An 8,408-nucleotide genomic window follows, 5' to 3' on the forward strand; every position below is an offset into this window, starting at 1 on the left:
CCAGCTCACATTCTAAGAGGGCAAGTTACAACCTTTCCAGGCTTCCTTCCATTTTATAATCTGTACCCCGAGGATCAGAATGTTGAGTTACCACCCAGAGACATAGTGAAGATATGCTGTCAAAAGCAAATAAAGCCTTTCTGAGGTGTGGAGGTTGTGCTCAGGTCAGGCAATCCATGCAGTCTTTCAGTCATGTGGGTCGTGAACCCAAGGTAGGCAGAGTTGCCGTGCCAGGGGAGGTGGGGGCTCCACTGGGGATAGGAACAGACATTGGTTTTAGAACCAATGCATGTTTCATGAAGGTTACTAGGATGTCCTGACAGGCAAGAAAAAGGCTGAAGATCCAACATTCATCCCACAACATCTGAATCTGCATGGTGAAAGAAAAACTATGTGGACTTAACTTCGATAAGAGAAGGGTTAAAATCATGGTTTCAACACTAGCTTTGGGCATGTTAGCTTTTTCAGACTCCCTTTCTTTGTTGGTAAAATGGAGCTATAACAAAATCTATCACAAAAGCTTGTTGTGGGGATAAAAATGACAACCGACTTAAAACGGCCAACACAAAGTTGTGAATGAATTACTTTTTGTTCTGACTTGTTTGTTAGCTTATCCTGAACATTTTCAAACAAAGAATTGAAGAATCAAAATATCCAATAAAGAAATTAAATCTAAATTCTTCTATGGTTCTTAGGTTGATGATTAGGTTTTCATGCTCTGGTGTGAGATATGCCTTCATCAAACCTTGTTATCACTTTGACACATTATCCATCTAACATGGAAAAAATAGAGGGAATAGAACTATCTTAGGAATACACAAGCCACTGAAATCTGAGTGAGTGAAGAAGTAATAGGAAAAGCTATAGCTCCTAATCTTAAAAAAATTATAATTTTTGCTCAGAGATACCAATGGAGATTAATGAAAATATTTATGAAAGAAAGCAGTAAAACCTAAGTTTGGAACATATGTTTCGGTAAGATATAAGGGAATGGATAAATGAATCATACCTGGGGTTCAAATACTCTGTTGAAATAGCACCAGAAGGGATTTAAGAACTTATGGAAACAACTATTCATCATAAATGCTTTTTTGAACAATTGCCAGAGGGAGCATGTGCTCACAGGTATGTGTGTTGGGGGAGGCCCCCCTCCCCTGAGCATGGTTGCACTGCAATCTCTTCTATATTTCTTCCTCCTTTTGAGATTTTGGGCACACACCATATCACCTGTGTTTCTCAAGCACCTGGGTCTAGGACTCAAACCACATGGGGAGCCATGTGGGATCCAGCTGCCTTAACCACATCATAGGCTGGCCCCATTATAAAGGCTTTTAACCCTTGAAGTGGGTTATCAAAAAGTAAAGGAAATTCTTCCACATAGGTTTCTAAGAACAGGACAGACCAAGCTCAATGGTGCTATAAAAACAGTCTTGCCTGCAGCAGGGGTGAGCTTGAAGAAAGAAGGAGGGTTGCTTAAAATCTAAGACTTCTTGTGGATGACATTCTGGATTTATACGATGCTTGAAAAACAACAGAGATTCTGAAGTCATATGGACATGGGTTTGGATATGTGTTTTAGTTTTAGTTGCCCCCAATTTAAAATATGATTCTTGTGGCTATTAAATAGCACAGCAGGTCCAGCAGCGGTGGTGTAGGTAAGGTGGCTGGATCCCACATGGACAGCTACATGGTTCGAGCGCTGGACTTGGCAGCTTGAAAAACAAGCTGGGAGCATGTGTATATGTGCCCAAAATTCCTGAAAGAGGGAGAAATGGAGAAGAAGGGATTGTGGCATGGCCGTTCCCCATATGAGTGCTTTTGTACTTTCTCTTTCTCTCTGTCTCTCTCCAGCAAGTGCACAAGCCCTCTGGCAAATTAAAAAATAAGTATAACATATCAAAAATGATTATCACAAGATCAGGCATGTAACTGGACATCAAAAAACTGTTAGTTCTTGTCCTGGTTTTAAAATCATGTTTAAAAGCCAAATAAAGCAATTGCTTCTTTTTCTTCTTCTTCTTTTTTTTTTTGGAGAGATTTTTGCTATAGGGTGTGTGCGCTCGCCAGAAAGACAGAGAGAGACAGAGAGACAGAAAGTGAGAAATCACCCCCCAGAGGGGATGGTCATGCCACAATCCCTTCTCCTCCATTCTCTTCTCAGGATCTTGGGCACACACACACACACACACACACGCACACACGCCTGGCTTGAGTTTAAGTCATCAAGTCTGGGACTTGAACCATGGTCAACAACATGGGAATCCAGCGAAATAGCCGTTACAACAACTGCTGGTCCCAGCAATTGCTTCTTAAAAAAAAAAAAAAGAAATTCCCCAATATATATGATTCTCTTTTCTTCTTTCTCTTAGTTATTTGTTGACAAAAATGAATGTTTGTTTCATTTAAGAGTTAAATATATCTCCAGAATGCAATATACCAAAATTGACCTTTTAAAAAAATACAGTACCACCCACGCCCTTAGACTGTGAAAACCTATTTTGCTTCATGATAACATTTTAGGTCTAAGTGAGACCTATTATTTAATCATGTAGTTTTATGCCTGTTAAATGCCTGTGAAAATTCAGCATCCTCTCTATATGCAAACAACAAGCAGACAGAGACAGAACTGAAGAAAGTAATTCAATTTACCATAACCACAAGAACATAAACTACTTAGGAATAAAACTAACCAAGGAAGTCAAAGACCTCTACAAGGAAAACGATGAAAACCTAAAAAAGGAAATTGAGGGAACCAGCAGTTAGCATAATAGCTATGTCGCTGGACTCCCACGTAGTCGACCGCGGTTCGTGTCCCGGACCCGGTGGCTTAAAACTCACGCCGGGCGCGTGTGTGGGCGTGCTCAAGATCCCAAGAGGAGAACGGAGGAGAAGGGATTGCGGCGTGACCATCCCCCCTGGGGGGGTGATTTCTCGCTTTCTGTCTCTATGTCTCTCTCTGTCTGTCTGGCGAGCACACGCGCCCTACAGTGAAAATCTCTCAAAAAAAAAAAAAAAGGAAATTGAAAAGGACACTAAAAAGTGGAAGGACATCCAATGTTCCTGGATTGGCAGAATCAATATAATCAAAATGGCAATCCTACTCAAATTAATTTACATGTTGAATACAATCCCTATAAAATTACAAGAGATATTCTTCACAGATCTAGGAAAAAAATCATAGAATTTGTCTAGAACCATAAAAGACCCCATTTTGCTAAAGCCATCTTGTGTAAGAAGTCTGGAGTAGGTGGTATTTCACTTCCTGACCCCAAAATATCTTATGAAGCTGTGATAATCAAAACAGCATGGTATTAGCACAAAAACAGACATTAGGACCAATGGAACAGAGTAGAGAATGCAGAAATTAACCCCAAAACATACAGCCAACTCATCTTGGACAAAGGGTACCAGTCAATCCAGTGGGAAAAGGGAAACTTCTTTAGTAAATGGTGCTGGATAAACTGGGTATCCACCTGCAGAAAGATGAATCAGAACCCCTATCTGTCACCATTAACAAAAATCAAATCAAAGTAGATCAAAGATCTAAACCTAAGACAGCAAACAATAAAACTACTGGTGAAAAACACTGGGGAAACTCTGGGAGACATTGGGATAGGCAAAGACTTAAGCAAGACCCCCAAAGCACAGACAATAATCCTAAATAGACAGGTGGGATTACATCATATTAAGGAGTTTCTGCACAGCAAAGGACACAATAATTAGTGTGAATTGATAACCCTTGGAATGGGAAAGAATTTTTGTTAACTAACTCACATAAGGGATTGATAACCAGAATACAAAGGGAACTCAAGCAGCTTACCCAGAAGAAAATGATTAATCCAATTAAAGGATGGGAAAATGAGCTGAATAAACAACTCTCTAAGGAAGACATATGAACAACCAGAAAGCATATGAAAAAATGCTCAACATCCCTCATTATAGGGGAGATGCAGATCAAAACCACAATGAAATACCACCTAACCCCAGTCAGAATGACGAAGATTAAAAATACAAATAATAAGTGCTGGAGAGGATGTGGTGAAAGGAGGACACTCCTACACTGTTGGTGGGAATGTAAATTAGTCCAGCCACTGTGGAGAACACTATGGAAGTTCCTCAAAGACCTTCAAATAGAACTACCATATGATCCAGCAATTGAAGCAAGTCAGGCTATGAAAGAGAAACATTGTATGTCTCCCCTTAACATACACGGACTGTCTGCACTCTATGGTAGATACTGAAAGACTCGAGAACATAAAAGCATTAAAAATTGTAATGGACACTAGAGACAAAGTGGAAAGAGAGTGTGGGAGGGGAAGGGTGTGGGAAAGGAACTTTGGGGGGAAAATAGAGAGATAAGACACTTGTGGGACACAGATAAGGTTTTTATCTGTTGACGAGGATATGTATAATAGTCTCAACTGGGCTAGACTAAGGTGTATATCATGCTGGGTAAAGTCTCTCTTCACAATCTAAATGGTGTACAGTGATTTAATGTATGAATAATAATTAAAAATTAATAATAAAAAAAGAAAATTCAGCATTCTCCCAGGACTAGGCCCCCTTGTGTTTTCTTATTAAGAGGAAGGGGTGATACAACATGATCTGTGGTTTCCTTATGAGGTCTCCTCACGTAAAGGAATCTCATCCTCTCAACCCATCTCTTCAAAACATAAGAAACAGCTTCATTGTACTGAGTATTGATGAGAAGAGTACTAAAAAGGGTGAAGGTTTCAGGTGGAATTGTAACCAGGAATGAATTTAGTGGGGTGGCTGGATGCAGCCTCACAGGACTCTTCTGTGTTGAGAAAAAAAGGAAGGGGGGTCACTCTCCTATTAAATAAAAAAAGTCAAAGGGGGGGGTATAGTTTAGAAATGAGTGGTGAAGAGAGACTATACCAAGCTGTATGTGAAGGAAAAGTAGGACTGAGATGAATTGTAGCATTTCCAACTTTCACCTGTTGTTAGCATTTAGAGCTGAGCAAAGGGGGCCCAGAGGGTGAAGTGATTGGCCAAGGGTATCTAGCTATTTAGTGAGGAACCCTAAGCTGGAAATCCAGTCTTCTACAACCTACTTCAGATCATCACACTCTGCATTTAAGCATATGTAGTTTATTTGGGTTTGGAGATTGTAAAGCAAAATTCTGCATCCTGGCAGAGTGGGCTAGAGCTGCCTTTCCCTCTTCTGGTCAGTCTAGGTGATTTTCTTGGTTTGGGTTTTAAGGTTACAACTGCATCAGTATCTTTTTGTTTTTAATTTGCTATAGGATGTGTGTACTCGCCAGAAAGAACTGGGGTGGTGTGGGGGAGGGGAGAGGAGAACGAAAAAACACCACCTCCCCTCTTCCCTCCCCCCACGTCCCTGGGAGGATAGCCATACTGCAATCCTTTCTCCTCCATTTTCTTGAGATTTTGGATATGCACAGTGTGTTTTCCAAACTGCTAGGTCTGAGACTTGAACCGTATAGTAGACCATGGAGGATCCAGCCACCTCAACCACCACACCACTGGCTGACCCTTTAAAATTTTTAAAAAGTTTTTGCCAGAGGGTTTATACACTTGCCAGAGGGAAAAAGAGAGACAGAGGGAAAGGTAGAGGCTGAGAAAACACCCTCCCAATGAAATGTCACACAGTAATCCCTTCTCCTCCACTTCTCCATCCTGCCAGGATCTAGGGTACCCATGCACATGCACCCAGTGTGTTTTTCAAACCTCTGCAGCCTGGATTCAAACTGCACCGTCAGCCATGTGGGATCTGACTCTCTCCCCAGCCATGGGGACAACCTGAGTATATTCCTGAGCAATGCTTCTGGTAGCATTTTCCAGCAAGGCATGCCATAAAATCACTTCTGAAAGTTATATTCCTGACCTTAATGCCTGGCCAGTGCACTAACTCCAAATCCCTCATGTGCCCTAAGACCTGGCCATCTTTAAAATATTTACCTAGCCATCTTTAAAATATTTACCCACTGAGCACAGATAGGGCCACCAGTCTCAGCTATTCCTCTCTCCAACAGTGCAGGCCCATCTTCAGGGCCAACAGCTTACTCTGAGGCTGTACCAGCGCCCCACACCCTCCTTCTCCAATCTGACTTATCCCACATTATCTAATCAGCCCCTCTTAGTCCCGTTCAAGAACACATTCTTTCCATAGGACCAGAAAATGTAGAAAAGCTGTAGGATGGTATCTCATTTCACTGAACTGAGCCTCTATCCTGGGCCAGCATCACTCATACATTAAAGTGTAAACATTTGGGTAAGATAGGATCTCTGCTCTCAAGGGGACTTACAATAACATGGGTGGAATGAGACCTGTCACCTAAGAAACAAAATGCTACAGAGCTGGAGGGAGTGATAAAAATGGAGAAATCACATCAGGTTGGGAGGATTTCAAATAATTTTGTGTGGAATGTAGCACTGAGAAGGCCTTTGAGGGATGAGTAGGGTTTTACAATCACAATGGCTAGAGATGTGGAGGAGGGATGCAGGAGCAAGGGCCTGCAGTGGTGAGCCTTGAGCCATGGTCAAGAAACACTGAACAGTTCAGCTAGACCAAAATATTGGGTTACTCTTAAGAAGAAAATGGGAGAGAAGAAAGGCAGCTAGGATCACATTGAAAAAGTTGGACTTCACAGGTCTTTCCTTAGAACAGCTCTTATCAAAGCTAAGTCAAGCATTATATGTGTGTGTTTTTCCTTTAGATTTTATCAGCTATTTATTGATGTGGTGATTCAGTCATTTTATTTTTATTTATTTGTTTAGCGAGATTTTTGCTATAGGGTGTGTGTCCTTGCTGGAGAGTCAGAGAGACAGAAAGTGAGAAGCCACCCCCAGGAGGAATGGCCATACCACAATCCCTTCTCCTCCATTCTTCTCTTGGGATTTGGGGCACACATGCACACATACTGGTGTGAGTTTTAAGTCACTGGATTTGGAACTTGAACCACAATCAGCTACGTGAGTCCAATGATGTGACCATTTACCATCTGCTGGTCCAATTCAAACATTTTAAATGACTGATGATAAGGATTACAGGTGACAGTGTGCTCGTTCAAGTGCCTGGGAGGGTAGCCATGAAGAATGATCTGAGTTGGACCTGTGGGGAGACCACATGTTCACACCCTGGAGTGCTGACATTAGACTCTAGGTAACCAGCCCCTGGGAAAATGCTGATGGATAGTCATTTGGGAATATTTGAGTTTATCTTGTTCTGTAATGGATTATTTTGTTAATTCCCTTTTCCCCCCTCTTCTTTCTTGGTTTACATAGATGGCTTAGTGAACATGGTATGAAATGTATTCTCTAGGGAACAAATCTCTCCTGTTAAAAACAGGGCACACTGCTCCTGCAAGTTGTGCCCTGGACAGTTTGAATTTTGTGAATAGTTAGAGGGCTTTTTCTTGATGAAAGTCCTTAAGTGAATTTTGAATTTGCCTTTTAAATCTATTTTTAAAAATGGAAGAATGCAAAAACAAAGTTACCTCTATGACAGAATGCATTTTGTTAAGTTGCTCAGTCCAGAAACATTTAACTGATTGTGTTTATGTTAATACTACAAAGTTATGGGACCAACAGACAGCATAATGGTTATGTCTCTGGATTCCCACATGGTTGATCGTGATTTGAGTCCTGCACCCGGAAGCTTGAAACTTATGATGAGCACATATGTATGTGTGTGCCCAAAGTTCTGAAAGGAAAATGGAGGAGAAGGGGTTAGCCTGTGGCAATTCCTCCCTTGGGGGTGATTTTTTAATTTCCATTTCTCTCTCTCTCTGTCAAGCACAAGCACCCTATAGTAAAAATCTCTCTCTCTCTCTCAAAAAACAAAAACAAAACTACAGAGTTACTGCTTATGTAGCTATTACATTGGAGGAAGAGGGTGGGACCCCAGTAATCTGAGAGTTCTTTAGTCCTTTCTCCCCTAAAATGAAGTAGGACAATGATGCTGTCTTTGAAAAGGATTTAATTTTGACTTTGGGAAGGTTGAGAATGTCAGTGACCAAAGAAAGACTAGGCAAAATAATAGTGTCCATCCCAGATGCAAAATATGCAAACACAAGGGAGAACTGTTTATGCTTTTGCAAAGAAAAGACCCAGAAGTGCCTGGATGGTGTTGAACTTGTGCTCTATTACATCATGGAATGGGAATCTTTGGGAACTTTAACAGTTGTCTCATGTGCTAGTTTCTGTTTTCTAAATTGCTCTGGCACATAGGTGCTCAATAGATATTCAGTTGAGGGGATAAGTTGATTCCCAATGGATTAGTTAATTTAGGTTGATTTGTGGAGAAAAGAAGTGCACGTGGAAATCGATGAAGCTGTCCAAGTGTGCTACAAGGGACTGGGTAAAATGTCAACACTTGGGAAGTTTAAGCAGTTGCTGGAAAATGCAGGTGGGGGGGCCCCCTT

General features: G+C 41.2%; 1 non-coding gene across 1 annotated transcript; it reads left to right on the forward strand.

Moving 5' to 3' along the window:
- Positions 1-676: 676 nt before the first annotated feature.
- LOC114004789 (small nucleolar RNA U13) lies at positions 677-779 on the forward strand. Its single transcript, XR_003546862.1, has one exon. It is a non-coding gene; the product is annotated as a small nucleolar RNA U13 (small nucleolar RNA).
- The last annotated feature ends 7,629 nt before the right edge of the window (positions 780-8,408 follow it).

This window comes from Tupaia chinensis, unplaced genomic scaffold (genome assembly GCF_000334495.1).
Source record: "Tupaia chinensis unplaced genomic scaffold, TupChi_1.0 Scaffold140218_1, whole genome shotgun sequence".
NCBI classification, from domain to species: Eukaryota; Metazoa; Chordata; class Mammalia; order Scandentia; family Tupaiidae; genus Tupaia; species Tupaia belangeri.